Source organism: Coenobita brevimanus, chromosome 78 (assembly GCF_032717465.1).
Source record: "Coenobita brevimanus isolate Jiangsu-jjx chromosome 78, ASM3271746v2, whole genome shotgun sequence".
Classification (NCBI taxonomy): Eukaryota; Metazoa; Arthropoda; class Malacostraca; order Decapoda; family Coenobitidae; genus Coenobita; species Coenobita brevimanus.
The window spans coordinates 28,088,451-28,092,495 of NC_137031.1; positions in this window are offsets into that span (position 1 = coordinate 28,088,451).

Sequence of the window (4,045 nt, forward strand, 5' to 3'; positions counted from 1 at the left end):
GTGAGTGGATGGTGAGCGCTCCAACCTACCAACATAAGAACAACAACAACAATAATAAATAATAATAATAATAATAATGAGTAATAATAATAATAACAATAATAATAATAATAATAATAAGAGTAATAATAGTATAATAATAATAATAATAATAATAATAATAATAATAAATAATAATAATAATAATAATAATAATAAATAATAATAATAATAATGAGCAATAATAACAACAAATAAATGGAAGAGTAACATGTACATTTCCAAACTCTAATGTCTCTCCAGTTGTTATTGGAGCACTTATGGTACTCTTCAAATTTTTAAACATAAGGTGCTAAACAGTGGCAGGAAAAACATAAGGGCCGTTATAGCATAAATAATGTTCATCTTGAGAGAGTAAACCATGAAAAAGACTTTGAAGTTATAATAATATGTGATCTGAAAGCAAGACAACAGTGTCCAGAGGCTGTTAAAAACGCCAATAAACTGACTGGATTCAGAGGTAGAGCATCCACGTAAATCAGAAAATATCATCCTCACCTTGTATAATTAATTAGTACACCTACACGTAAAGTATTGCGTCCAGTTCTGGTCACAATATTAATAAAAACTGATAAGGAAAACCCTGAAAGAGTACACTAAAGAGTTACAAAAATGATACCATGATTGAAAAATAAACCATATGAGGAACGATTGGAAGAGATGAATCTGTTTACCTAAGCCCGACTACGAGGGGATTTAATTCAAGTACACAAAATCTTCACGGGACATGATAATATGACTGTTGAAAAGTGCATCACGGTAGAGCGGTCGAAATTGACGAATTATACTTATTGGCGATGAACATAAAATCGTTGGCAAGCGTTTTTACCACACGAAGCTGAACACATTTTCAATAGAATTATAAATATAGCGAAGAAGTTGCCTCCTTATGTTGTTAACTGTGATTCAGTACTAACATTTAAAAACCGCATAGATACGCATGTGACTTCTAATCCCCAGCTTAGCATGTTCACTTCTGATTCATACATTAATGAATTATTATGTCATGCAGTTCAAACTATGGAGGACGTAGCATTAAATGTAGAACAACATCTTCCTTAAGTTGACTAGATATGTTTCCCTTGCAGGTTAAACAGCATCGAATATGATATCGTTTCATCCTTACCCAAGAATATTCTATGACAGTTTTTGGATGCTGCATGGTATTCCTTCTGACTAGTTCATGTCAGTCTCTGCTGGTGGGTTTGGTGGGCTGAGCTTTCCTGCTTTGCTATCATTGTCTTTGACAAAGAAAAGTTACGTCAGTAATAACCTATCCCGTTATAAACAGCTCCCAAAGAACCAATAGGTCTGTTGCAGTTTGCTTTCTTTTGTACTCTGGCATAATATTCTAAAAACTATGTTGAGCACCCTAAGTCGCACAACTTGGTCTTTGAAGACATTGTTAACTGCTGTTATTTATCGTCATGAAGTGGATCAGTACTTATGTCCTCAACCGCATCATCATCAACAATACAGTCGTAACTCCCACCTAAGATACTGACTACTGATTGCATTTAATGATCTTGGCAGCGTAAGATCAAAGGACATTCCTAACGTATCGCAAGGATGACAATTATGATAGGGATAAACATATATATATACCACACATATGAGGTAGGTTGTAATTATTACGACGATAAAATTCATCCCCATCATCATCATCCAGATCATAATTCCCACTTTAAGGTCGAAGTATCTGTATAAATTATCATCAACTGATTTCTCATATAAAACAAGGATACCTGTAAATCATCACTACCATCGCAAATCCTAAACCCCGTAAGAGATGGGATCATGTCTAAAAAAAAAAAAAAAAAAAAAAAAAAAAGTCTATCTATCTATCTATATACCTAGGCTGCTTCCCCCAAGGAAAGGGAGGTAGCCGAGACAGAACGACGCACTCCCCATTTACTCATCCATTCAAACACATTCATTCGCATCTTAGCCCCAAGGGGAGAACGGACAGATCCTCACCGCACCACACCGCACAAAGGTCAACTGCGCAATGCAATCAGTGACATCCGCAGCAGGGCCCGACAGCAGAGCTGGTTTACCCCTGCCACATCATAACAGACCCATCCCCTTACCCGCACCTGACCTGACTAGCTGATCAGACCAAATGCGGGAGAATATCCCCTCAGGGCTGCGTCATCATTTATTCATTCACAATTTCTCTCCATTTATTTCTGTCACGCACAGCCACTCTTCCTTGCTCAACAGACATCCCTCTCGCATCCAGTGCTCTCTTCACACTGTCCATCCATCCTATTCGTGGTCTTCCTCTCAGCCTTACACCTCTCACATCAGATCTAGTTATCTTTTTCACCAATGGCTCATTATCCACTCTCTCCATATGCCCAAACCATCGCAACACCCTCTGCTCAACTCTACCAGCCATCTCCCGAACAACTCCAGTTCTCCTTCGCACTTCATCATTTCGCACTCGATCCATACGCGTCACTCCACATATACACCTCAGACACCTCATCTCCATTACATTCAAACTTTTCCTCTCTGCTACACCCATATTCCATGTTTCAGTCCCATATAACGCAGTCGGTACCACAACACCCTCATACAACCTTCTCTTTACATCCATCCTAAGCGAACGACATCTAAACACTTTTTTCATTCCTCCCAGCTCCTTTCCTGCTTCATTTATTCTAAACTTCACTTCTGCATCTATTCTTCCATCCACAGCAACATGTGACCCTAGATATTTAAAACACTCTACCTCCTCAAGCAACTCGCCATTCAAAGCTATAACAAGCAATATAAATTAACGGAAAAAAAATACATTATCAATGGAAAACTCGAAGGTCCAAAGTGACTATCACTTTTAAGACCACTGTTTACGAGTATATAACAGATGAACCTAGTATCAGGGCTTATCTGCATCATCCACTGACAGAAGTTATCTGACATATTTATTTCCTATCAGCTCTTCAGTAATAATAAAAACTGCTTGCTTTGGCCTTCCCCCAGGACTTTCCATCTCACTTGATATATTACATGTTTATCTAGCACGTCAAGCCCTCAAGAAGATATCGCGTTTTTTCTATTATAAAAAGAGTTGCCAGAGAAGTATATCGCTCTCCTGCCCTTAATAAATCTGGGGTTGTAAAGGATCCTAACCTATTTCTATAATGAACAATTTTCCAAGGCAAGGTAACAGTTTCAATATCCCTAATTTGTCTCATTATTATTCACATCACTGTCATTATGAAGTGTTTAATCTCCATATCAGCCAAGACAAACGTAAACTCATGGAATCTTAAGCTATCTATCTATCTATCTATATACCTAGGCTGCTTCCCCCAAGGAAAGGGAGGAATCTTAAGCAAAACATTTAATTAGAGCGTTTTTAAATTCGGCGAGTGAGAAGCTAAAGGTGATGAAGACTGTGACGATTATGATGATAGGGATTTTGATTATTAAAATAGTAGTAGTAGTAGTAGTAGTAATAGTAGTGATGGAGGATGCAATCAGGGATTCATTCCTCCCATCTCTAACCAATGGCCACATCCCCACACCAGAAGAGAGGGACCTTCTAGCACTACCACCCAGGATGGGAGGCCTTGGCATTATAAATCCAGTAGCCGTGGCAAGCTATGAACACAGAAATTCACTCAGGCTCACCGAATCCTTGTCACAGAAGATCTGCGCCCAGGTAGACTAGTGAAATCGACCACCAAAGGCAGAAAGACATAAAGACACAGATAAGCAAGGAGCGTGAAGCAAGACAAAAAGACCAACTGCAGCACATAATCGGACATCTAACACCGGACCAGTGAAGAAGAGCTGAAATTGCACAGGAGGTTGGGGCATCAAACTGGCTCACAACCCTGCCTCTCAAGGCAAAGGGCTTCCACTTCAACAAACAAGAATTTATTGATGCCATAGCCTTGAGATATGGGTGGCCAATAGAGAACCTACCTCAACACTGAGCTTGTGGCACTGCCTTTGATGCAAACCATGCAATGGTATGCAAGAAGGGAGGCTT